The sequence below is a fragment of the Giraffa tippelskirchi genome, chromosome 2, assembly GCF_054371585.1.
Source record: "Giraffa tippelskirchi isolate mGirTip1 chromosome 2, T2T-mGirTip1v1.2.pri, whole genome shotgun sequence".
Taxonomy (NCBI): domain Eukaryota; kingdom Metazoa; phylum Chordata; class Mammalia; order Artiodactyla; family Giraffidae; genus Giraffa; species Giraffa tippelskirchi.
In genome coordinates, this window is record NC_137276.1 from 104,235,230 (window position 1) to 104,262,459 (window position 27,230).

At 43.8% G+C, this 27,230-nt stretch overlaps 1 long non-coding RNA gene across 2 annotated transcripts; it reads left to right on the forward strand.

Annotated features, from left to right (window-relative positions):
* On the forward strand, positions 1-26,304 carry LOC145538227 (uncharacterized). 2 transcript variants are annotated; one of them, XR_014076735.1, is made up of 4 exons: positions 1-2,872; positions 3,072-3,261; positions 24,927-25,135; positions 25,219-25,417. It is a non-coding gene; the product is annotated as an uncharacterized LOC145538227 (long non-coding RNA). The 2 variants fall into 2 exon arrangements; XR_014076736.1 differs by lacking the exon at positions 25,219-25,417 and adding an exon at positions 26,054-26,304 and having other exon boundaries at positions 15-2,872.
* Positions 26,305-27,230: the final 926 nt, after the last annotated feature.

The following is a 27,230-nucleotide window of genomic DNA, read 5'->3' on the forward strand; positions in this document are numbered from 1 at the left end:
GCTGGGCTGGCGCCGGGGGCTGAGGTCGGGCGGGGGCAGCGGCGGGGGCTAGGATGGGGGTGGGGACAGGTTCCCGCTTTTCCAGCCAGAACCGAGCCGCGAGACGCTGGGCCACAGGGTCCCAGGAGGCGCGGCGGAGTCTCCGGCTTCGGGCTGTCAGAAGAACATCCCAGATGGTCACCTGGGGCCAGTGCGTTTGCCCCCAACGAAAGAACGCTGGCTTTGAGGACGCGAAACCCTTAAAACTGAAAATCGTTCCAGCTGCAAAGAGTAGAACGCCGGCCCGAGAAGCTTTGCCCGGAGACGGGAGGAGGAATGCGGGGAAGTCACAGGATGGGAGAACGGGGGGCGGGGAAGGGGGCGGCCTCGGACACTAACCCTCTGCGGTTCGGAGGGTACAGCAAACCTTAGAGTCCACATTGCTGAGTGCAGTAGGAAGAAGATAGAATCGTGAGACCCCCGCCGCAGTTCTGGGGAAACCCAGAAGGGTGAAAGAAAACGCACTACATCGCAGAGTATGTCGACCTGGCTAGTTGGGGAAGGCAGTCCAGGCCGGCGAGGACTTAGCCGGATAGGAAGAGGGGTGGGAGGAAGCGGGCCATAAACACGCAGCGGCCCACTCCCTTAGACGACATCTATGGGAGGGGGGAGCCATGCGACCTTAGGATACTCTTGGAAGGCAGTAGTAGGATTTGAGCCTGGGGCAGCGGACAAGGATCCGGAAATTTTCCTTCAGGCTGTGCTAGGCTGCGGATTCATTCACTCCGCCTAGCCAAGGCCCTGTTCTGAGCCCTAAAGAACAGCAGGAAGCAAAACACTGCCCTCAAGGAGTTGTTTATTCTGCAGTCGCTCAGTCGTCTCCGACTCTGCGACCCTACGGACCGCAGCAAGCCAGACTCTCATGTCCTTTGGTGTCTCCTGGAGTTTGCTCATATTCGTGCCCATTGAGTCCGTGATGCTATCTAACCATCAAAGAGTGGACCCTGAAAATTCCAGTTACTACGCAGTAGAGTAACCTTCACAGCATGGAGAAGTTAGGATAGTGGTTTAGATCACACCCTGGAGTGAGACTAACCCTGGTCCTTGCCGGGCTATTCAGTGTGTGACTTTAAGTAAATCACAACCTCTGAGGCCAGTTTTCTTCACAAGTAAACTGCAGGTATTTGTCCCTACTTTATAGGGTTGTGAGGATATAATGGGTTAACGTGTGTTCTTAGCATGTAGCAGGCACCATATACGTGCCAGCTTTTATTCACACCACGTGGCAAAAGTTTTTATACATGTTTGTGAGGAAATAGTCCAAACGTGTTTGAGCAAGTGCGTCTTGTATCTGTTGGCTCAGCAAACACTATCAAGTGATGGGGATAAAGATGAAGGAATAAGCTACAGGTTTGCCATCCCAGATTTCAGTGTCTGTTAGGAGAAAGGAGGCAAAGAATGACTGAGATTTAGGGCGGGGATAGAAGGGAGGTTAACCCACCTGTGGGAGGGGGAGAAAAGTGAAAGTGTTAGTCACTCAATCGTGTCCGACTCGTTGTGACCCCACAGACTGTAGCCCACTAGGCTCCTCTGCCCTTGGAATTCTCCAGGCAAGAATACTGGAGTGGGTTGCCATTCCCTTCTCCACAGGATCCTCCCAACCCAGGGATTGATCCCAGGTCTCATGCATTGTACCCAGATTCTTGACCCTCTGAGCCACCAGGAAAGGGAGATTTTAGAAGAGTCTTTTAAGTGTGGGAAGGGCCAAGATGTGAATAACATTACAAGTTTAGAAACTCAAGTTTAGTAAGACTGCTTGGGGTGAGTTTGGAGGTGGGATGGGACTCATTAAATCAAAGTTAAAATTAGGGGAGAGGGAGTTGAAACTGGGAGCAAGTGAAGGGTTCTAAACGAGAAAGGATGCTTTTTCATCTAGGATAGATTTGAGAGTGTTAACGCAGGAAACCACTTAGACCCCTAAAATAGGAAACAGATGAAGTGCAGTTGGTATAAGGATAGAGAAAGAGATGGCTGCAGAAATACCTAAGAGGTTCAGTCATAAGATGAGGTTGAAGTGTAATGAGAGGAAACATCGTAAGGTTGTGCCACCAACTGAGATAGGGCACACAGGCGGTAGCTAAATTGTTAAGATGGATAACTACTCGGAACAGTGTGATTATTTGAAATTACAGTGCATATATCCCTGTAGGACAGTATGCTTTGATGCTCCAAGATAACCAAAGTTAGCAAATAACAAAAACATGAAGAGAGAATCTCACCTTTCAGAAATGGCCAAGCAGTTGCGGTATTTTATTTTGTAGCAGTCTCATAAAAGTCGGACACAACTGAAGCGACTTAGCAGCAGCAGCAGCATAAGAGTAAAAGATAGCCCTCAAAACATGTTAACAAGAATTTATATCCCAAACACTGGTCACTGTCCAAAACTGCAGTTGTGGTGTGGGCGACTTTGTAACCGTTATAAGAGGTCAGACGAGATCGCAGGAGTTTGCCTTTGCACAAGCCCTACTGGTTCCTTTACAACTCATTCTGACATCTGTGACAAACACCATTCCTAGATTTGAAGTAGAAATGCAAGATGGCTGACAGGAGGCAGAATATCTTCCCCCCCCTCCAGCTCTCAAGTGACAGACCCAGATTTGACTCCCACTTATGCCAGTGAAGTGGAGGAAAGGGAAATATTGTCCATTAGCAACTTCATAGTAGGGACTTGCTGGAAATGGTCTCCAAACAAGGCATGAATCATGTCTGTCTCTCAGACAACTGAATCCACACCATTCCAAATGTATACACTAAGGTTTGCTTTGGGGGTAAATGGAAAGAACTTCTGAATATCAACGTATTCAAAGGAAAGCAATTATTGAAGAAGTGCTTGGTAAGCAAGGGTTGGAAGATTTTTTTTGGGGGGGGGTTGGAAGATCTTAATGGCTGGTGACATCAGCTGTAACACTGTCACCCATCTTCACTAAAAGGAAACTACTACAACATTTTAGTCCTTGGATGTTTTAGTCCTCCTGAATAAGCATCACTGATCTTCACAAAGGTCAGGTGCTACTAGTACTCTCACTTCACAGTGACCTCAGCTGAGAAAACTGAGGCCCAGAGACATTGAGGAGGGCCTAAGGGCACATAGCTGCGAACTTGGTGGGACAGTACTACCTGAGACAAAGCACAGGCGCCTGCAAGATGCTTTCTACCCTGGCCACATTGCATGAAGGAGGAAGCCGAGGCCAGAGGGCTTGGACAAGAGCACACAGCTAGTAGGTAAGAGCTGAAATTTGAAAATGCATAATACATGCCTGATCTCACCACAGACAAGTCTGAGCCAAACTCTATTATTCTCGTTTTATGGATGAGGAAACCGAGGCTTAGAAAGTTTTAAGAATTTGCCTAAAGGGGCTCCCCTAGTGATCCAGTAGTTAAGACTCCGGGCCACCAATGCAAGGGGCATGGGTTTGATCCCTAGTTGGGTGGTGGGGGGTACTAAGATCCCGTATGCCATGTGGTGTGGCCAAAAGATTAAAAGAACTTTAAAAAGAAAGAACTAATTTGTCTTAAAAAATAAATGTGATGGGGCCTTCCAAGTCACCACTTAGGAGCCACAAAGGCATGAAGTGTGAAAAGCACATCTGGAATATGGTGAGCAAAGCAGCCTGTTTCCAACACCTCCCATAGGAGAGTGGTCCAAAATGAGGGTCAGAGTAGGTTGTTGTCACTTTTTAAAGATTAAAAAGGAGGTTAGTCTGTGAGCAGTGGAGATTATGCAAATAAAATTATTTACATCATTCTAATTCTAATTTCAGTGTGCTAATGCAAATATCTGTGGTTAACTGACTTTAGTTTCAGCTTGTTGTTGTTTTAGTCGCTCAGTTGTTTCCGACTTTTTGCGATCTCATGGACTCTAGCCCGCCAGGCTCCTCTGTCCATGGGATTTCCCAGGCAAGAATACTGGAGTGGGTTCGCATTTCCTTCTCCAGGGGATCTTTCTGACCCAGAGATTGAACTGTCGTCTCCTGCATTGGCAGGCAGATTCTTGACCACTGAGCCACCTGGGAAGCCCTTCGTTTCAACTAGCAGGAACCAATACTGCAGGCACCGTGTCAGCATAGTTCTGAGGGATGTAAAGAGAGTAGAGAACACTGGACCTATAGAATAACAATACCACAAAACTGCATCAGTACATGGAAGTGAATTCAAGTGCACACAAAACCGGCATCATTTCATTCATTCAACAAAAATCGAATTTCCCTAAGGCAGGCCACATAGGGTAAACACTGGCTCCTGGGTTTCTGTAAGATAACTTCCCCAGAAGTAGAAGAGTTAACATCTTGATAGATTTCCAGGGAACTTTGAAAGAAAAAAAAAAATGAGTAACTTTGGCATCAGGCCCTAGTGACTAGCAGACCTTGCATCTAATTCCCAAGGCCCCTCCTCCACCTTGGGGCAGTGTCACCTTTGTCTCAGGACCTCTTCTTCCCTTAGTCTAGCCCAGCCAGCTGTCCCCTGAATGCAGCCAGTCCCTGCCTCCCTCAGCAAATTGTTTCCACATATATCTCTTCCTTTTCAGTTCTGCCTCTCCCTCATCGTTGGCTTCTGTCCCTCATGTTCCCACACTGCAGGCACTGGCCCGTGTCCGTCTCCAAGACGTACCAGTTCTTCCTTTGAAGTGTCTCTCAGGGCACTGCGGAAAGCAGTGAGGTTGGGCATGACCTTGGGAACATCAGAATGTCCCTGTGGTTGAACACGGCTTACAAGTTGAGCAGCTTCTCTGTGGCTCAGCATTTGTTTTTGATTTTTTAATCGTCTTTATAATGGGGGTGCCAACTAATAGATCACACGTGTTGAATGTTTCTGTCTCCTGGGTGCTGTGCTAAACCATTGATGTGTACCCTTTACGCTCACGTGATAATTGACGCTATTTATGACCGCTGCCTGATGCCTGCAGAACTCTTTGAGCAATGCCTCTCTCTCAACGTGATGCTATCACATAAAAATGATTATTCTCTGGTCCATTACCTAGATCACCAAAGAGCCTCTTCCTTGACTCCCCACTCAATTTCCAGAAGCACAAGTCTGCATATTCTGTATTCAAGCCTTTCTTGATCCCTGTCACCTAAAGTTAAACTCCTGGCATGTTCTGAAAGCTGGGTGGGCTGCCTAGCACTCTACCCTCTCCCTCCCCACCCCACCCCCTGCATCCCCAGGCCAGCTGACTGCACTAACCGTAAAGGGCTCTCTTGCCCTCTGGCTTCATCCAGTAGGAGGCCCCCGAGGGAGGTGGGAGAGGTGGGTTTCTATTTTCCCAGCTATCTTCCTGCCAGGCCATAGGTTGGTGGTGGCTGCTGTTGCTCAACTGGAGGCCACAGTTCTTGAAGAATAGCCCTATGTCCACAGAGCAACTGTCTCGGGGTTTTGATACCCCTGGCGCTTTAGGACTTGGGCTTGTCTTCCCAGTAAGACACAAGGCCCTGAAGGTGCTTCACCATCCCTTGTGCTAAGTCGCTTCAGTCATGTCTGACTCTTTACAACCCTATGGACCATAGCCTGCTAGGCTCCTCTGTCCATGGGATTCTGTAGGCAAGAATACTGGAGTGGATTGCCATGTCCTCCTCCAGGGGATCTTCCCAACCCAGGGATCAAACCCTTGTCTCATGCCTCCTGCATTGTCAGGCGGGTTCTTTACCACTAGCGACACCTGGGAAGCCCCTTTATTTTAACTGCCCACACTCTTATAAGTAATCACTGTTGTTCAGTCACTAAGTCATATATGACTCTTTGTGACCCCATGGACTGCAGCATGGCAGGCTCTATCCTCCACTATCTCCTAGAATTTGCTCAAACTCCAGTCCGTTGAGTCAGTGATGCCATCCAACCATCTCATTCTCTTGTCGTCCCCTTCTCCTGCCCTCAATCTTTCCCAGCATCAGGGTCTTTTCCAGTGAGTCAGTTCTTTGCATCAGGTGGCCAAAGTATTGGAGCTTCAGCTGCAGCATCAGTCCTTCCAATTAATATTCGGGCTTGATTTCCTTTAGGATTGACTGGTTAATAGCATCACTACTGCTCCTCCTTTATCCCAATGTGTTACGTGTTCTGATTTCTTCCAGAACTCTGATAGGTGCTTATTCTCTCCTCCATGACTGCTACCCTCAACTGTATCCCCTGGGGCCATCCAGAGCACCCCTTGTCCAGCTCTCTCTCCCCTCTACTCCCAGATTTCTTACTTGTCTGTACACATCTGTCCTCTAGTCTGAAAGTATCCACCTAGACCCCTAAACTCCTTCCTTCACAAAACGTTTCTTAAGTCATTCTGGTTCTGGTTAATCTCTTTTCAGAAATCTTAGAATCATCTGTCTTTTCTACCACACGTGCTCATCAGTAAGCCCTGACGAGCCAACTTTCAGGGTAGATCTCTAATCTGAGTACTTCTCGCCCAAATGAGCACAGCAATGGAAATGTTTTCCTCCTCTGTCTTCGTCCTATTACTGCCCATTCTCAACAGGCCACTGATGGATCCTTAAAACCGGTCAGATGTGTCCTTCTCTAAAAATGCTTCAGTGGGTCCCATCCGACTAAAAGGAAAAGGCCAAGGCCCAAGAGACCCAGAGGAGCTGATCTCCCTGGTCTTTCTCTGACCTCTTGACCCACTGTGCTCCCCTCCTTTCACTCTGCTCTGACCACACTGGCCACCTTGTCATGCCAGGCATGCTGCTGCCCCAGGGCCTTCGAACATGCTGTTCCTTCTGCCAAGAACCCTTTTCCCCTAGAAAACCTCATGGCTCCCTTCCTACCCTCCTTTAAGTTTTGGCTCTAGTATGTGTGCCAAGTCGCTTCAGTCATGTACAACTCTGCGATCCTGTGGACTTAGTCCACCAGGCTCCTCTCTAGGCAAGAATACTGGAGTGAGTCATCCAGGGGATCTTCCCTACCTAGGGATCAAACCCACATCTCTCACGTCTCCTACTTTGGCAAATGAGTGCCACCCATTGCTGCTGCTGCTGCTGCTAAGTCGCCTCAGTCGTGTCCGACTCTGTGCGACCCCATAGACGGCAGCCCACCAGGGCCCACCGTCCCTGGGATTCTCCAGGCAAGTATACTGGAGTGGGTTGCCATTTCCTTCTCTTTGGCTCTAAATCCATTGATTAAGTCTTGGCTCAGATGTTACCTTTTCAATGAGAACTTCCCTGACTGCCCTACAAAAAAAAGTAAAACCTACCTTCACTCTGCATGTCCATTTCCCTTTCTTTCCTCCCTGCATCCTTTTTTTTCCTTAGGACTTTTGACCTTCTAACCTACTGTGAAATTTGGCTCATCTCTTTTGTTTATTGCCTGTCTCTTCTCACTCTGAGGGCAGGCAGAGATATATGCCGTTTTGCCCTCTGAAATCTCTCTAGAGCTACAACAAAGCCTAACACATGGTAAGCACACAATAAGTAGCTGTTGGATGTTTAATGAAAAATTCCTTGAGCAGACAGTTCCTAAAATATGAGATAGTTATGCCCTCAACACTCACTCTTAAAGCTTCTGGATGGTATTGTGGTTAGACCTGGCAACAGCCCACAACAACCTGTTAGCCCTTAACAGACCTGGAGACTTGGCTCCCCACCTGGCCACAGTGCCGCCACAAAGACAAGGCCAGCAGAAGTCAAGCCTGGAAGGCTGGGTGTGCCCTGTCCCTCTCCAGAACTACCCCCCACAGTGAGCCCACAGGAGAAGGACCTCCTGGCTTCTCTCAAAGGCAGGAGGGAAGCCTTTTTGAGATACCAAGGTGAGTGGAAAGAACATTTTTGAGAGCAAGAACGGAGGCTGCTTTAGGGAGAGGATCAGAGCGCTCCATGGGTGGAAGTTCTGTCCTGCCTTTCTCATGGGCGTGGTGTGGCCTCAGCCTGCTCCCTGGCCACACAGTGTGCTGTAACCACTGTACCCACCGTACCCCAGAGACCAGCTGGCTTCACCCCAACTAGTCTGCAGCCTCTGGCCTGAGCCCTAACAAGAAAACATATCCCCCATCCACAGGACCCTTCCCAGCCCCTCCCCCAAGCAGGCACCACCTTCTGGGGTTTTCTCCAAGTTTCACTCCCTGCAAAGATGAGGAGATAAAGGAAACTGGCCTGAGGGCCTGCCTAAGATGTGAGCCACCAGAGCTGCCCTGAGGGAGGGGAGGGAGGGGAGGAACGGGAAGCCCAGCAGGCTCAAGAGGAAGTTTGTACTGAGGAAAGGACAAAGGGTGGAGTCTAGGGAAGAAGGGAGAGCTCCAAGGTCTCTATCCGGTCACCTGGCTGGGGAACCCTCCCCTCCCAACTAGGGTTGTTGGTTGTTGTTCAGTCGCTAAGAGTCGACTCTTTGCGACCCCGTGGACTGCAGCCTGCCAGGCTCCTCTGTCCTCCACTATCTCCTGTTTTGTGTTAGTCTCTCAGTCATGTCCGACTCTATGCGACCCCATTGACTGCAGCCCACTAGGCTGCATGGGATTCTCCAGGCAAGAATACTGGAGTGGATTGCCATGCCCTCCTCCAGGGGATCTTCCTGACCCAGGGATTGAACCCCTACTGTATCCTAGAGTTTGCTCAAATTCATGTGCTTTGAGTCGATGATGCCATCTAACCATCTCATCTTCATCTACCCCCTTCTCCTTTTGCCTTCAATCTTTCCCAGCTTCAGTCTTTTCCCAAGAGTTGGCTCTTTGCATTCAATGACCAAAGTATTAGAACTTCAGCTTCAACAGGAGTCCTTCCAATGAATATTCAGTGTTGATTTTCTTTAGAATTGACTGGTTTGATCTCCTTGCAGGCAATGACATGTGTAAGCTAGGTGCCCCAGGCAAGACTGCATATTTTCTGTGATGATGTTTGACACCTAATTGCAGTGATAACATCCCTGTTTACAACCTGAAGAAAGTCTCCTGGTCCCTCTTTTTCACTTATGAGTAAGTCTGGCCTAGAGCAGGGTCCAGAAGCCCAGAGTCTAACACAAAATAATCTTAATTTTTAAAAATTACTTGGAAAGGGAAAAGGCAACATACTCCAGTGTTCTTGCCTGGAGAATTCCATGGAAAGGGGAACCTAGGGGGTGGGCTACAGTCCATGGGGTTGCAAACAGTCGGACTCGACTGAGCACACATGCAGAGAATGCACATATATAACTAATAAGAACCTTCTGTATAACACAGGGAGCTCTACTCAATACTCTGTAATGGCCTATGTGGGAAAAGAATCTTTAAAAAAGTGGATATATGTACGTGCATAACTGATTCACTTTGCCATACACCTGAAACTAACACAACATTGTAAATCAACTACACTCCAATAAAAATTTTAAAAAAGAAAATAATAATTAAAGCCACCAAAGGTTTAAGATATGAATGTTGGTAGTGAGATGAGGGGAATTCCCAGGTGAAGCTAGTGATAAAGAACCCGTCTACCAATGCAGGAGACATAAGAGATGCAGGTTTGATCCCTAGATTGGGAAGATCCCCTGAAAGAGGTCATGGCGACCCACCCCAGTATTCTTGCCTAGAGAATCCCATGGACAGAGGAGCCTGGTGGGCTACGCTCCATAGGGTCACAAAGAGTCAGACACAACTGAAGTGACTTAGCACACCCACAGTGAGATGAGGTGAAGATAATGTTTGAGTTAAGAATCCAGAATCTCAAATCTTGTTCTTCAGCCACTTCCTTCCTCAGAGTCTCCAGGGAAAGTCCATGCATGATGGACACTGCTGCAGGGGTTGCTTTATGAACCCTGAGCCCACCACCTGGTGATCTAGACTAGATGGCACGTAGAATTATTTGTTCAGGCCAAGCAGTCTCAGGAGACTAAGACAAAGCAGCCCCAAAGGGCCTAAGTAGGCACGGTGGTTCCCCATAGTCAGAGTCTGCAGGTGCACCTCGCCTGGAGAGGCCCATCCCCCCGCCCCAATGCTAGGAGTTATGGGCATGGCTCCTGCCCCTGCCCCCAGGCAGATCCTTCTAGCTACTTGAGAAGGAAGACTTGATCAACCTACTCCCCATAGGACCCAGCCTGACCTCTGGAAGATTGTAGGGGGTTAGACAGGGCTGAACACTTCGTCCCTGGGTCGGGAAGATCCCCTGGAGAAGGAAATGGCAACCCACTGCAGTGGAGAATTCCAGGGACAGAGGAGCCTGGAGGGTTCCAGTCCAAACAGTCAGACATGACTGAGTGACACACACACACACACACACACACACACACACACGCACGCACGCACGCACGCACGCACGCACGCACGCACGCACGCACGCATTGGTGTGTTTCCTAGGCTTTTAAGAGGGCAGAGACCAGCACACCGACCAGCCAATGGATTCATGCAAAAGGAAATAAAACAAAATTAATGCAGTCATAAGTAGTGCTAGAATTATCACAAAGTGGGTATGTTCATTACAATCTTGTGAGTAGATTCACTTTCCATAACAGCAACTAGAAAATATAATTTTCCTACAATGAACCTATTAGACAAACTTTGCCAAAAATCTAACTCACCAAGGTTACACATTCCACAGAATTTAATTACACATTTCACAGAATTTAATTATAAAGCTCTTACTGGGTTCAATCCCTGTGTTGGGAAGATCCCCTGGAGATGAGAATGGCTACCCACTCCAGTATTCTGGCCTGGAGAATTCCATGGACTGTATAGTCCATAGGGTTGCAAAGAGTCAGACATGACTGAACAACTTTCACTTTACAGAGAGCAGAATGTGGCAGAACATCTTGCTCTTTACAGTAAATAATTAACTCAACTTCATGACAAGATCTACTATAAAACATGTTTTCCTTGTACTAGAACTTGGTCCCACATGGCTAATGCTTTGGAATAATTAAGATATAAGTTCTTCAGCTTTCTCTTTTTTCTTTATAAAAAAGAGTAATGGCCAGCCCAGTACTTTGAATTCTTTACAATCTTAAAACTTTTCAAGGATTCTAACTGCATGATTGTCTCATTAAGATGATGGTGATGGATTGACCTGTAGGTATAAAGTTTCCCCAGTGGCCAAGAACACAGATCTAAAGTTTGCCAGTTACACAAAGCAGGAGACACACAACCTGCCTGCTTGCTCCCAGGCAAGCATAGCCAAGCATTCCAGACCTTCTGTGTTCCCCAAGAGAACCCACAACTAGCAAAGATTCTAGCGGGGTGGATGAAGCTCTTTTTTTTTTTTTTGTCATTCTCCTGATTTTTCTTAAACTTCCGGATCCACTTTCCCACCTGACACTTCTTGAGGCTTAAATGTCCTGCCACCAAAGACAAAACACCCCAGTATTTTTCTGAGTACATTCCATGCATTTTAACACACCACTGGTGTGCACCTTAACACACCATTTAACCCAAGGGATGTATGTCACAGCCTAAAATAAACAGACCGTCAACAATTGCATCATTTTAAAAGTAAACCAAGACACACATGAAGCAGATACTTTCGTCTGATCTCCCAGTTTCATTCCACAGCTGAACTTTACCCCATTGCCAGTTCCTGGGGCCCAGAGTGTTGGGAGGCCAGGTAAGAGAGACTGCAAAATAACAGGGAAGTCAGGGACAGGGGGAAGGGGCAGGCTCAGGAATGGGAAGGATACGAATGAAGCCAAATGGTGGTTCTCCCCCTGGGGGAGAGGGGTGTAGGCACATCCTATGACCAGCAGTCTCACTTCTCAGATTATACACAGCAGAGATGTATGTTTGTGTTCATCAGAAGACACTTGCAAGTATGTTCTTGGCAGAACTTATTATCGCCCCCAACCAGAAACATCCAAATGCCCATCAGCTGTGGAATTGATAAATAAACTGACATTTATTCAAAATACTGGGGGACTTCCCTGGTGGTCCAGTGGTTAGGACTCCACCCTTCCACTGCCAGGGGCATCCATTCGATCCCTGGTTGGGAAACTAAGCTGCCATATGCCACAAAGTGTGGCCAACAACAATAACAACAAAAACAACACACAAACAAAATACGGGCAAACTATACAGATGTGAGTTTACCAGTATTTTGTGACTTCCCTGGTAGCTCAGCTGGTAAAGAATCCACCTGCAATGCATGAGACACCGGTTCAATTCCTAGGTCAGGAAGATCCCCTGGAGAAGGCATAGGCTACCCACTCCAGTATTCTTGGGCTTCCCTGGTGACTTAGACAGTAAAGAATCCACCTGCAATGCGGGAGACCTGGGTTCAATCCCTGGGTTGGGAAGATCTCCCAGAGGAGGGCATGCAACTCACTCTAGTTTTCTTGCCTGGAGAATTCGTTGGAAAGAGGAGCCTGGCAGGCTGCAGTCCACGGGGTTGCAGAGAGTCGGACACGATTGAGTGACTAAGCACACACATACAGGTGTGAAAATAGATGTTCAACATAAATGACTTATAAGGATTAAGCGAAAGAAATCAGACAAAAAGAGTATATACTATATAATTCTGTCGATTTGCAGTTCCAAGCCAGGCCAAACGGGTCTGTGGCATTAAAAGTTAGGTTAGCGGTTGCCTTTGGGGGTGGGGTATGTGAGTGACAGAGGAACATGTGCAGACTTCTGTGCACTCTGTTTCTTCTTTTTTTTCTTAATATATATATTTTATTCAAGTATAGTTGACTTAGTGCTCTGTTTCTAATCTATTATGTATTATTCACTTGGTGAAAAATTCATTCAGCCGTAGGCTTATGACTTCTCCACTTTTCTAAACATATGTTACCCTTGATTAACAGCTTACATTAGAAGAAAAGAAACAAGAAAAAAATTCCATGGTGCCTGTGGTAGTCGGATTAATGACACTCCACAATATCCACATCCTAATACCCAGAATTTGTGAATACATTGGGATGGCCAAAAATCTTGTTCAGGTTTTCTGTAACATTTTATGGAAAAATTTGACTGAACTTTTTGGCCAACCCAATGTTATGTTACATGGCAAAAGGGACTTTGCAAATGTGATGTGGTTAAGGATGTCATGACTTGGAACCTAACCTAGACTATCCAGGAGGGCCGATGCCATCACAAGGGTCCCTGTACAAAAAAAGCAAGAATCAGAGTTCAAGAGGAGGGACCCAGAGGTTAGAGATGGGCTTTGAAGTTGGAAGCAGGAGCCACAGGCCAAGGAATGTGGGCAGCCTCTAGAAGCTAGGAAAGCCCAGGAGACTTGTTCCCCCCCAGCCCTGAGCCTCTTTAGGGAGCACACCCACCCCCAATACCTTGCTTCTGACCCACTAAAACTCATTTTGATGTCTGACCTCCACAGCTGTAAAATAATAAATAAACAATAACCTACTAACTTTGTAGTCATTTGTTACAATAGCAATAGATGCCAGAAACAACTTTTTTGGCTGTGCTGAGTGTGTGTTGCTACACCTGCGCTTTCTCTAGTTTCACTGAGAGAGCTCACTGCAGTGACTTCTTGTGTTTCGGAGCGAGGGCTCTAGGATGCTCAGGCTTAGTTGCCCCGTGGCATATGGGATCTTAGTTCCCTGACCAGGGATCAACCTGCATTGCAAGGCAGGTTTTTAACCACTGGGCTGACAGAGAAGTCACAGAAGCAACTTTTAAGATCCTAATAATCAATACCAGTAATATAATTAATAATTTGCCAAGTTACATGAAACTAGTTATCATTCAAAAATTCCAGACTCTAGAAAAGATACCTCTCTCTTTCCTCTCAGCTTAATTAGATAATTCTGAAAAATAGGTTCAGATGTGACTCCAAGCTATTTAAAGATGAGTGATCAAATTATTTACATTTGGCCACTTACTTTTTTTTTTAAGTTTGGTCTTCTATCAATAGTCAGGATTCCACCAAAGAAAGCAAACCACTGGTTATATAACAAGCATCTGTTGTTGCTGTTGTTCAGTCACTCAGTCATAGCCAACTCTCTGCCTCCCCATGGACTGCAGCATACCAGGCTTCCCTGTCCCTCACCATCTCCTGGAGACTTGCTCAGTGTCCATTGAATGAGTGATGCCATCCAACCATCTCATCCTCTGTCACCCCCTTCTCCTCCTGCCCTCAACCTTTCCCAGCATCAGGGTCTTTTCCAATGAGTAAGCTCTTCCCATCAGGTGGCCAAAGTATTGGAGCTTCAGCTTCGGCATCAGTCCTTCCAATGAATATTCAGGGTTGATTTCCTTTAGGATTGACTGGTTTGATCTCCTTGCTGTCCAAGGGAACTCTTAAGAGTCTTCTCTGGCACCACAATTCGAAAGCATCAATTTTTTGGTGCTCAGCCTTCTTTATGGTCCAACTCTCACATCTGTACATGACTACTGGAAAAACCATAGCTTTGACTATTGGGACCTTTGTGGGCAAAGTGATGTCTCTGTTGTTTAATACACTGTTTAGGTTTGTCATAGTTTTTTTCCCAATGAGCAAAATGTTTTACTTTCATGACTGCAGTCACCATCCGCAGTGATATTGGAGCCAAAAGTAAAGCTTCTGCAATTGCAGAAGCTGGTTAATCACTCTCTGTGAAACTATCATCTTTCTTAAGTTGGCGCCTAGTGTCAACAGGGCAGGCAGTCAAGAAGAGAAAAAAATGGACATAAAGGGTGTGAAAGGAGGACAGAAAAACCCACAGAAACAGAGCCTGTATCAGGTCAGAGCTAGCCTCCAACTCCACATACTCCAACTCCAACAGGATGTGTGTCCTGTTAGAGAAGGTAAAGCACACTTTGTCACACTTGGAGAATCCAGAGGGAAAAAAGAGTAGCTTGGGAGAGGCTGGGCCAGCAGGTAACTTGTGCACATGAACTTCAACAGCACCTTGGTACCCTGCACAGGTCTATTGGGCGTAAGACTCCACCCGGCTCTGACTCCACCCCTCCCTTCCCACTTGGATGGAAAATGTCTTTTATAGCCCCACAAGGAACTAAAGAGCCTCTTGATGAAGGTGAGAGAGGAGAGTGAAAAAGCTGGCATGAAACTCAACATTCAAAAATCTAAGATCATGGTATCTGGTCCCATAACTTCATTGCAAATTGAAGTGGGAAAAGTAGAAGCAGTGACAGATTTTATTTTCTTGGGCTCCAAAATCACTGCAGATGGTGACTGCAGCCATGAATTTAAAAGATGTTTGCTCCTTGAAAGAAAAGCTATGACAAACCTAGACAGTGTATTAAAAAACAGAGACATCACTTTGCCCACAAAGGTCCCAATAGTCAAAGCTATGGTTTTTCCAGTAGTCATGTACAGATGTGAGAGCTGGACCATAAAGGAGGCTGAGCACCAAAAAATTGATGCTTTCGAATTGTGGTGCTGGAGAAGACTCTTGAGAGTCCCTTGGACACCAAGGATTGACAAAACAGTCAACTTTAAAGGAAATCAACCCTGAATATTCATTGGAAGGACTAATGCTGATGCTGAAATTGCAGTATTTTGGCCACCTGATATGAAGAGCCAACTCATTGGAAAGGATGCTGATGCTGGGAAAGACTGAAGGCAAAAGAAGGGGAGCAGCAGAGGTTGAGATAGTTGGATGGCAAACTCCAGGAGATGGTGAAGGACAGAGAAGCCTGGCATGCTGCTGTCCGTGGGGTCTCCAAGAGTTGAATGTGACTGAGCAGCTGAAAAACAACAACAACCCATCTGAGTGACACACACAGAGAGGAGAATTCTGGGAATGCAGTTCTGCTCCTTGAGTTGGTCCATTAAAAACTACCATATGGCTGTGCTCTTACAGCCAGCATCCTTGCAGAAAATTCCTTCACTTCATCTGAAAAGTGGAAGCTGTTGTAATTTCACATGGACTTTCATAAGACTTAAAAGAAAGACTATATATTCTAGGTACTCTGCCTAGAATATGACACTTAGATTTCTGTTGAATGAGTTCATTAATCCTATTGTAAACTTTGATGCTCAAAGAATGTGCTTTCAGTCTAAATGGGTTACTCATAAAGATAATTAGCCCTTTGAAATTGTAAAACAGAATTATTACATGCAAATTTAAGATCAATGATAACATCATAAAACTTTCATCCATTTCTTTACGACAAAAGCCCAAAATCATAAACAATGGTTCTGCGGTCAGGCAGTGTGGATTTGACCCTGGACTCGACCTCGTACTTGTCATGGTAGCAAGTTAGGTGAACATGATGACTGTGGTGTTAGTAACAGAGGAAAGTGGTAGTTCTAACCTCTTGGAGTTGTGATATTAACTTAGAAAGTGTGAGTGCCTGCTTAAAATAGTACCTCGTACATACAAGTGTAAAATAAACTCTTCCTGCCCCACTCCCACTGAATAATAAAAGACTATTTTTGTGGGGTTGAAAGCAAAATGATGTGAAAACATTATTTGATCTAGTATTTTGTTTTTTTTATTTTATTGGGGTATAATTGATTTCTAATGTGTTAATTTCAGGTGTACAGCAAAGTTATTCAGTTATGCATATATATATTCATCCTTTTTTAGATTCATTTCTCATATAGGTTATCACAGAATATTGAGTAAAGTTCCCTGTGTTTTTTTATGTTTAAAAATTAAAGTATAACTCACAATATTTTATTATTTTCAGGTGTACAGCATAGTGATTTGATATTTTTGTGCATTACAAAATGATCACCATGATAAGTCTAGTTGTCATTTGTCACCATACTAAGATTTTACAATATGATCGAGTATATTCCCTATGTCATACAATTTGTTATACATTTATTCTGTAGCTGGAAGTTTGTACCTCTTAATCTCCCTCACCTATTTCACTCATCCCCCAGCCCCCTAGTCTCTGGCAACCAACTGTTTGTTCTCTGTGAGTCTGTTTTGTTATGTGTGTTTGTTTGGTCTTTTAGAGTTCCACGATAAACATTTACTCATAGTCATCATCACTTTTTCTAGTGTGTAGAAAACAGCCTGGAAGCTCCTAAATGCTACCCTCCATGATCGAATGTTGGTAGTTTTGTTTTATTCTTTGTGCTTTTTTTTTTTTGTCTTAAAAATCATCTACAATAAATGTACAGGTTATGTTTGAAACAACTCCTCACCCCCACATAAAAACAGTTGCCTTTTTTTGGTCCCACCCTCTCCTTCCACCCCTTGCCTTTCTTTCACAAGCCCTTTCCTTTGACTCTGTTTACACAATCTTCTCTACATTCTACCTTCTGCTCTTCCACATAGGAAAAAATATATAAAATTAGATCCTTTCTGTGTTCCCAAGATCAACCAGGCATCTCACCCTCTCCATAAGTTTTCTATCATTATCTCATCTGTTAGAATTCTCTTGTTCCCCCTTAGGCGAAGAGTGACAATTTCCGTCTTAATTCCTAACTATTAGGTAAATACTAAATGTATCTTGTGAATAGTTGTACTGTAAAATTCAAATATGATTAGCATAGGGAGAACATTTTCTTCTAGCCAGTAGGAGAGGCACACCCTGCCAAGATCAACTCTACCTTGTCAACTTTTAATTCAAAGAGCAAATATTTCTCCATGACTACCCTGTAATCTAAATTTAGATTGCTTCAGGAAAAGTATCTGCATTTTTAAAATATTTATTTCAAGATTCCAAATAAATGCAATGCCAAGTTTAACAACATCAAAGCATAACAGTGTTTTACTAACCAAGTAATGCTCTTCTTTTACTGTTGTTTTGCATTTTTCCCCTCAAATTTTTATCATGACAATCACAAGCCTATAGAAAAGTTGAGAGAATGGTACCAAAAATATCTTATATATCCTTTGTGTAGTTCATCAGTTGCTAACTTTTTGCCATATTTGCTTATATTTGTTTAACCTGACCCATGTGAAACAAGTTATACACATCATGACTTTTCATCTCAAATAATTTCTTATGTATCTACTAAGAATAAGGACACTATTCCACATGATCACAGTACATGATGACACCCAAGTAAATGAACAAGAATCTTTCAATGTTATCTACTATGGAGTGTATATTCAAATTTCTCCAATTGTCTAAAATTGTCAAGTACAGCAATTTTTTTTTTTTTTTTTTGGATGCAAGATCCAGTCAAGTTTCAGATATTGTATTTGGTTTTATTTCTTTGGTCTCTAGAATTGTTCCTTCCCCAAGCTTCCTTCTCCTTTGTGTATTTTTTTACTGAAGAAGAGTTGGGAGTTCAGTTCAGTTCAGTCGCTCAGTCGTGTCCGACTCTTTGTGACCCCATGAATTGCAGCACGCCAGGCCTCTCTGTCCATCACCAACTCCCAGAGTCTACCCAAACCCATGTCCATCGAGTCAGTGAGGCCATCCAACCATCTCATCCTCTGTCGTCCCCTTGTCCTCTTGCCCCCAATCCTACCCAGCATTAGGGTCTTTTCCAATGAGTCAACTCTTCTCATGAGGTGTCCAAAGTATTGGAGTTTCAGCTTCAACATCAGTCCTTCCAGTGAACACCCAGGATTGATCTCTTTTAGGATGGATTGATTGGATCTCCTTGCTGTCCAAGGGACTCTCAAGAGTCTTTTCCAACACCACAGTTCAAAAGCATCAATTCTGCGGCACTCAGCTTTCTTCACCGTCCAACTCTCACATCCATACATGACCACTGGAAAAACCATAGCCTTGACTAGACGGACTTTTGTTGGCAAAGTAATGTCTCTGCTTTTAAATGTGCTATCTAGGCTGGCCATAACCCTCCTTCCAAGGAGTAAGCATCTTTTAATTTCATGGCTGCAATCACCATCAGCAGTGATTTTGGAGCCCCCCAAAATAAAATCTGACACTGTTTCCACTGTTTCCCCATCTATTTCCCATGAAGTGATGGGACCAGATGCCATGATCTTAGTTTTCTGAACGTTGAGCTTCAAGCCAACTTTTTCACTCTCCTCTTTCACTTTCATCAAGAGGCTCTTTAGTTCTTCTTCACTTTCTGCCATAAGGGTGGTGTCATCTGCATATCTGAGGTTATTGATATTTCTCCCGGCAATCTTGATTCCAGTTGGTGTTTCTTCCAGCCCCAGTATTTCTCATGATGTACTCTGCATATAAGTTAAATAAGCAGGGTGACAATATACAGCCTTGATGTACTCCTTTTCCTATTTGGAACCAGTCTGTTATTCCATGTCCAGTTCTAACTGTTGCTTCCTGACCTGCATACACGTTTCTCAAGAGACAGGTCAGATGGTCTGGTATTCCCATCTCTTGCAGAATTTTCCACAGTTTATTGTGATCCACACAGTCAAAGGCTTTGGCATAGTCAATAAAGCAGAAATAGATGTTTTTCTGGAACTCTCTTGCTTTTTTGATGATCCAGTGGATATTGGCAATTTGATCTCTGGTTCCTCTGCCTTTTCTAAAACCAGCTTGAACATCTGGAAGTTCACAGTTCATGTATTGCTGAAGTCTGGCTTGGAGAATTTTGAGCATTACTTTACTAGCATGTGAGATGAGTGCAATTGTGCGGTAGTTTGAGCATTCTTTGGCATTGACTTTCTTTGGTATTGGAATGAAAACTGAGCTTTTCCAGTCCTGTGGCCACTGCTGAGTTTTCCAAATTTGCTGGCATATCGAGTGCAGCACTTTCACAGCATCATCCTTCAGGATTTGAAATAGCTCAACTGGAATTCCATCACCTCCACTAGCTTTGTTCATAGTGATGCTTTCTAGGGCCCACTTGACTTCACATTCCAGGATGTCTGGCTCTAGGTGAATGATCACACCATTGTGATTATCTGGGTCGTGAAGATCTTCTTTGTACAGTTCTTCTGTGTATTCTTGCCACCTCTTCTTAATATCTTCTGCTTCTGTTAGGTCCATACCATTTCTGTCCTTTATCGAGCCTATCTTTTCATGAAATGTTCCTTTGGTATCTCTAATTTTCTTGAAGAGATCTCTAGTCTTTCCCAATCTGTTGGTTTTCTCAATTTCTTTGCATTGATTGCTGAGGAAGGCTTTCTTATCTCTCCTTGCTATTCTTTGGAACTCTGCATTCAGATGGGAATATCTTTCCTTTTCTCCTTTGCTTTTCGCTTCTCTTCTCTTCCCAGCTATCGGTAAGGCCTCCTCAGACAGCCATTTTGCTTTTTTGTATTTCTTTTCCATGGGGATTTTCTTGATCCCTGTCTCCTGTACAATGTCACGAACCTCTGTCCACAGTTCATCAGGCACTCTGTCTATCAGATCTAGTCCCTTAAATCTATTTGTCACTTCTACTGTATACTCATAAAGGATTTGATCTAGGTCATACTTGAATGGACTAGTGGTTTTCCCTACTTTCTTCAATTTAAGTCTAAATTTGGCAAAAAGCAAAAATGATACCCAGCTGTGGATGTGAGTGGTGATAGAAGCAAAGTCCAATGCTGTAAAGAGCAATATTGCATAGGAACCTGGAATGTTAGGTCCATGAATCAAGGCAAATTGGAAGTGGTCAAACAGGAGATGGCAAGAGTGAACTTCAACATTCTAGGAATCAGCGAACTAAGATGGACTGGAATGGGTGAATTTAACTCAGATGACCATTATATCTACTACTGTGGGCAAGAATCCCTTAGAAGAAATGGAGTAGCCATCATGGTCAACAAAAGAGTCCGAAAGGCAGTACTTGGATGCAATCTCAAAAACAATAGAATGATCTCTGTTCGTTTCCAAGGCAAACCATTCAATATCACAGTAATCCAAGTCTATGCCCCGACCAGTAACGCCAAAGAAGCTGAAGTTGAACAGTTCTATGAAGACCTACAAGACCTTCTAGAACTAACACCCCAAAAAGATGTCCTTTTCATTATAGGGGACTGGAATGCAAAAGTAGGAAGTCAAGAAACACCTGGCGTAACAGGCAAATTTGGCCTTGGAGTACAGAATGAAGCAGGGCAAAGGCTAATAGAGTTTTGTCAAGAGAAAGCACTGGTAATAGCAAATACCCTCTTCCAACAACACAAGAGAAGATTCTACACGTGGACATCACCAGATGGTCAACACCGAAATCAGATTGATTATATTCTTTGCAGCCAAAGGTGGACAAGCTCTATACAGTCAGCAAAAACAAGACCGTGAGCAGACTGTGGCTCAGATCATAAAGTTGGGAGACCTGGGTTCAATTCCTGCATCGGGAAGATCCCCTGGAGGAGGAAATGGCAACCCACTTCAGTGTTCTTGCCTGGAAAATCACCTGTACAGAGGAGCCTGGCAGGCTACAGTTCATGGGGTAGAAGAGGGTAGGAAATGAGTGATATTGAATATAGCTCCCTGTGCTAACCAGTAGGTCCTCGTTGGTTATCTATTGTCCCTCACTTTTTTTTTAAATTTTAAATTAGTTTCTTTATCTATTTTTTAACTTTACAATATTGTATTTGTTTTGCCATACATTGTCATGAATCTACCATGGGTGTACATGTGTTCCCCTTCCAGAATCCCCCTCCCACCTCCCTCCCCATCCCATCCCTCCGGGTCATCCCGGTGCACCAGCCCCGAGCACCCTGTATCATGCATCGAACCTCACTTTTTTTTAAAACGTTGATTTTTTTTTACAACAGTCCAGGCCATTTGTCTTTGAAATTGTTTCATTTCACTTTCTGAATTTGTCCTACTATTCCTCATGATTAGATTCAGGCCAAACATTTTGGACAAGACTGTCTCATAGGTGATACCATTTATAGTCATTTTTGCTTGGTTTTTGGCCATGCCACTCAGCATTTGGAGTGTTAGGTCCCCAATCCCTGCCACCTGCAGTGGAAGTGCATAGTCTTAACCACTGGACTGCTGGGAAAGTCCTATCATTTAGTTTTCAGTGCTTCGTATTAGGAGAGGCACAATATCAGTTTGGATGATGTGGGGTAATGCCAAATTTGATTACTTTTTTCACATAAATTATGCAGTGATTAATTTGCTTGAGATTAAATGTAATTTAAGCTCAGTCATGTCTGACTCTTTGCAACCCCATGGACTGTAGAGTCAATGGAATTCTCCAGGCCAGAATACTGGAGTGGGTAGCTGTTCCCTTCTCCAGAGGATCTTCCCAACCCAGGGATCGAACCCACGTCTCCCACACTGCAGGCAGATTCTTTTCCAGCTGAGCTACCAGGGAAGCCCATTAACATAAATCATGCAATGATTAATTTGAGATTAAATGTAGTTTAATTATTAAATTATTTTGCTTGTCTCAAGCAATACTTTGAAAATCTTTGTTTTAGTAGATCCACACTGTTTTTCATTTTTCAACTGTCACACTCTTTCACAGGGTGGTGTATTCAACACTTCACAGGATCTGGGATATCTGCTAATATAGACTGAATGTTTGTGTCTCCCCTGCCCAGCATGCTTATGTTGAAACTCAACCCCCGGGTGATGGCCATAGGCAGTGTGGCCTTTGAGGGTCACAAAGGCCTAAAAGACCTTTGAGGCCTTTTAGGTCATGTGGGTGGAGCCCTTCTGAATGGGAATAGTGTTCTTATGAGTGAGAATAGTGTCCTTATACAAGAGACCCCAGAGAGCTCCCTTGCTCCTTCTGCCTTCCCACCTGAGAAGACAACTAAGAGATAGCTGTCTATGAACCAGGAATTGGACTCTCACCAGACACCGAACATGCACTTTCATCTGGACTTTCAGCCTCCAGAACTCTGCTAAATAATTTTGTTTTGTAAGCCATCCAGTCTATATATAGCCTTTTGTTATAGCAGCCCAAATGAACTAACAAAACTGGCCCAAATTTTTAACATCTGTAAATCATGTATCTGATAAGGGATTACTATGCAGAACATGTAGATAACGCCTAAAACCTAACATCAAATAACCTTATGATTAGTCCTAAGGTTTTTTTTTTTTCTTCCTGCCTCAGGGCTATCCAAATAGCTTATTACATAATGTTATGTTATGACATTTGTTTCAGTCCCTGTGAGATTGTTTCTCTTTTACTTATGTTTTACCAGATCTATCCCTGCCCCATATTTTAGCTTTCCAATTTGATTCATGTAAAATAACTTATGTATTAAGTGATGAAGCCAGCCCAATATTGAAAGGAACTCCCTGGAACACATCGTCCAACTAAACAGCTTTTCAGTTGGATATTTAGAACATGTTGGGATTCCCTTGGCAGTTCAATGATTAGGACTTTACTTTCACCAGCTTGGCCTGGGTTCCATCCCTGGTCAGGAAACTAAGATCCTGCAAGTCATGTGGTGCAGCCAAAAAAACAAGAAGATTAAAAACTAAACAACAGGGGTTCGGGAAGGGGAACACATGTAAACCCATGGCTGATTCTTGTCAATGTATGGCAAAAACTATTACAATATTGTAAAGTAATTAGCCCCCAAGTAAAATAAATAAATTTATAAAAAATAAAAAAAAAAAAAAAAAAAAAAAAAAAAACTAAACAACAACAAAAAGATCAACGTTGTTGAAGTTACCCTCCCAATTTTATTCCATGTGTGGCCCGCAGAGGAACCTGTTGGCCTAAACTGTAAGTTTATCAGGCACTGTTTTGGTTTTTAGTTCTAAATAGTTTTACCAGATACATAGGATTCCTTCCATAGTATACTGTTCAGCTTCCTTGGTTTCAAGCTTTGTAAAAATGCAATCATATCATCTGTAGTTGTATCAGCTGGGATCTCTCTAGAAAACAAGCGTCATGGATCAAAGGAAAAGATTGTACTGAAGGAGCTACAAGTTGTGGCCTAAGTTGAGGGAACCAAGAAAGAACATGGTGAACAGTGCAGCCAAAAAAAAAAAAAAAATGGATAGAGAATGGGTGGATGGAAGAAAATCAATGAAAACCTGTCTATACTTGGTGGAGATTTTTCTCTCACTCCATACAGTATTGCTTCTTAGGTTCAGCCTTGCTGTGTGTGATGATGGTTCATTCATTTTTAGGAACTGTTTAATATGCTGTTGGATGGATATACCACCACTTATTAACCCATTCTCTTGTGGATGGACGTCTGGGCTGTTTCTCGAGTTTTATGACTATGGACAGTGCAGGCGGCCATGAAGATTACTGGGATGCGGGGGTGGGGGGGTGGCCTACAACCAAGAGTCTCATCAGAGCTGGGAAGAATCCTGGGCTTTTCATAACCTTTTGTGGAGCAGACGTGACCCTGTCACCTCACCTCACTCCAGGGGGGATTCATCAGCAAGATGACTGTTTTTGTTTTTCATTGTGTTAAAATACACACAACACAGAATTACCATCTTAACCATTTTTAGTGTACGACTCAGTGGCATTAAGTGCATTCACAGGGCTGTTGTTCATAAAAGGAGGAAAGTTGAACAGCTATTTAGCGTGATCTTTATGCCAAGATTTCTCCCACAAATTTTACATACATAATATGTTCAATTTTTCACATTTCTTGATTTATTTGTAAAAAGTACACACAGTTCTGGGTGGAATTTAGTTGAAAAGAGAATACAAGTTTGGGGGGGTTATTTATTTATTTATATTTATTTTTGTTTGCAGTGGGTCTTTGTTGCAACATGAGGGCTGCTCTCCAGTTGCCATGTACAGGTTTCTCATTGCGATGGCTTCTCTTGTTGCAAAGCAAGGACTGTAAAGCACGGGCTCAGTAGTTGTGGCACACAGGCTTAGTTACCTCAACATGTGGGATCTTCCTGGACCAGGGATCCAACCTGTATCCCCTGCGTTGCAGGCAGATTCTTCATCACTGCACCAGGGAATCCTATATATTCGTTGATAACTGAATCACTTTGCTGTACACCTGAAACTAACACAACATAGTAAATCAACTATGCTTCAGTTAAAAAACAGGAATGAACAATCCACACATGCAATAACATGGATGAATGTCAGAAACATTCCTCTGAGTGAAAGCAGCCTGTTTTAAGAGTACATGTCACAGGGTCGCATTTCCATGAAGTTCTAGAATTGTTGTTCAGTTGCTAAGTCATGTCTGACTTGGACTGCAGCACGCCAGGTTTCCCTGTCCTTCACTATCTCCCAGAGTTGGCTCAAATTCATGTCCATTGAGTCAGTGATGCCATCCAAACATCTCATCCTCTGTTTTCCCTTTCTCCTCCTGTCCTCAATCTTTCCCAGCATCAGGGTCTTTTCCAATGAGTTGACTGCTTGCATCAGGTGACCAAAGTATTGGAACTTCAGCTTCAGCATCAGTCCTTCCAATGAATATCCAGAGTTGATTTCCTTTAGGATGGACTGGTTCGGTCTCCTTGCTGTCCAAGGGACTCTCAAAGAGTCTTCTTCAACACCACAACTCAAAAGCATTGGGCTAATCTATGGTGGATAAGGTAAGGCTGGGGTGGGAAAAGGGTGGGACAGGAAAACCCATGAGGGGACTTCTGGGTGATGATGATTTTCTGTATCTTCATAGGAATTTGGGTTACACAGGTGGTTCTCATCAACAGTACACTTGAGAGTTGTACATTTCAGCAGTTGAAAATCTAACCTCAAAAGAAAAAAACAGAACCATAAACAAATGTTGAACTCTAATTAAATAATATGCCTGCTGAAGTATTAGGGGGAAGTGTGCTGATGTCTGCAACTGACTGTGAAATAAAAGAAAAACACAAGATGAAATTTTGGATGGAGGGAGGAATGGGTACACGGACAGAAAGTGTTAGTTGCTCAGTCATGTCCAAATCTTTGCAACCCCATGGACTGCAGCCTGTCAAGTTCCTCTGTTCATGGAATTCTCCAATTAAGAATATTGGAGTGGGTTGTCATTTCCTCCTCCAGGGGATTTTGCCAACCCAGGGACTGAACCCGGGTCTCCTGCTTCACAGGCAGATTCTTTACCATCTGAGCCGCCAGGGAATACCCATGGACAGAAAGATATGAAATAGAGCAATTGTAGTCAAAACATCAATGTTACATGAGTGTGTTCTAAAAAAGAGTCAACTTTTCTGTATATCTGAAACCATTAATATCATAATAAAGTGTTAGGACAAAAACTGTACCACAAATTGTGGCAACAACTAAATTTTATTGGAAGGTTAAGATTGAGCCAGACAAAATTGGATTCAAATCTTAGCCATGCAACTTTCTAGCTAGTTGCTTAATCTGTGTCTACTGCAGTTTTCTCACATATTATGTGGTCATGATTCTTCTTTTGAGGGTTTTGTGAGAATGAAATCAGATAATATACTTAAAGTATATTAAAGACATAGCAGGTAAACAATGAACGGGCACTTTTATATTTCTCTTAGTGACTATAACATAACAGTTCAAAGAAGATGACCCGCAGTGTGGACTAGAAAAATCTGGGGAGGCTTCTTAGAAGGTAAGATTTTAAAAGAAGAGTAGAATTTAGATGGAGCAAATCAAGGGCTTTCCTCGTGGGAGAAAAAGCTTGAGGAAAGGCCTAGAAATAGGAATGAGTTCAAGAGGGCAAATCTGGTGAGGGGAGAAGACCCTCACTATTTTTTTTTTCAAAATAAAATTAAAATATCTGCATATATGAATCTCCAGATGAAGGACTTGTTGAGCAATTTACTATGTGTTCATGAACACTTTTGGGCTTCCCTTGTGACTCAGCTGATAAAGAATTCACCTGCAATGTGTGAGACCTGTGTTCGATTCCTGGATTGGGAAGATACCCTGGAGAAGGGAAAGGCTACCCACTACAGTATTCCGGCCTGGAGAATTCCATGGACACAGTCCATAGGGTTGCAAAGAATGGGACACGACTGAGCGACTTTCACTTCACTTCATGAACACTTTTAGGGGCAGTGTTTTTAAATCCTGAAGTGAAGACAATTTTCAATTCCATTGTTTGAGAATAGAATTTTACTGTCCACTGTTTTACAACAGTAAACAAAATTTCATTCCTTTTACCCTCCTTACCAAAGGATGAGCTAGTAAACAGGACTTGATAGGAACTGAAGCTGTCAACGAGAGTCCTTTGTCTATGGGGCAAAGACTCCTCCAGGACAACCTCATCCTAAAGGTGTGGACTAAGGAAACGCCCTCTAGGGACTTCCCTGATGGTCTAGTGGCTAAGATTCCACGCTTCCAATGCAAGGGGCCTGGGTTCAATCCCTCGTCAGGGAACTAGATTCCTCATGCTGCAACTAAAAAATAAATAAATATTAAAGAAAGGCCCTCCAAGGTGCAAACCATCTTCCCTGTCCGCCTCCTGTGCTGTCTCGCTTCCATTCTTGTCCTGTGTGGTAGGCAGAACAATGGCCCTCCTACACAGGTGTCTAAATCCTGGAACCTGTCACTTTGTTAGCTTACATGGCAAATGGATTTTACAGATGAGATTAAATGAAGAATTTGAGATGGGGAGAGTCTTCTGGATTATGCAGGTGGGCCCAATGTCCTTACAAGTGAAAGTGAGGCAGGAGGGTCACAGGCAGAGAAAGAGATGTGACAACAGAAGCA